This window comes from Gavialis gangeticus, unplaced genomic scaffold (assembly GCF_001723915.1).
Source record: "Gavialis gangeticus isolate Ggan-Ray unplaced genomic scaffold, GavGan_comp1, whole genome shotgun sequence".
In the NCBI taxonomy this organism is placed as follows: Eukaryota; Metazoa; Chordata; order Crocodylia; family Gavialidae; genus Gavialis; species Gavialis gangeticus.
This window is the reverse complement of record NW_017729014.1, coordinates 15108178-15108722: the sequence shown is the minus strand read 5'-3', so window position 1 is coordinate 15108722 and position 545 is coordinate 15108178.

Below are 545 nucleotides of genomic sequence, written 5' to 3'. Positions count from 1 at the left end.
TCTGCATCTCGCAGTTCTCACAGATCAAGGCCAAACTATCCATGGGAGCAGCACAGATGGAACAAGAAACGATCAAACCCGTGATCACATTCCTCATAGCAATTACTCATTTCTCCATTCTCTTTCCACATGTACCAGAACTCACTGGAACTTGATCCAAAAATTTTCCCTATGAGCAAAGCCATTGAACCACCGCAACCCCAACCTCCCCTGAGTCTCTTTCTTTGTCTGCTGCCCAGTACAGTATCACAAATAGCCTGTAAGGTATTTAGATCACTCTGGGTACATCTACCCTCAAGTTTCCTTCAAGCAAACTCACACTGCTTCCCTAATAAGTGAGCAAGGTCAGTCTCTACTGCATTGTGCAGTGTAGATGTGCCCATAGTCCTTTGAGGCCAATTCCTACCATACCCTGCTTTTGATCAGTTTTGAAGGGGCACTTTGTCCATGTGGTGGAGGACTCAAAATAGAGGGAACATTGTTAAAAACAGATGAGAGAAGGCTGAGCGGGAATCGTGTCTCAGCGTGAAGCTTTCCAGCACACG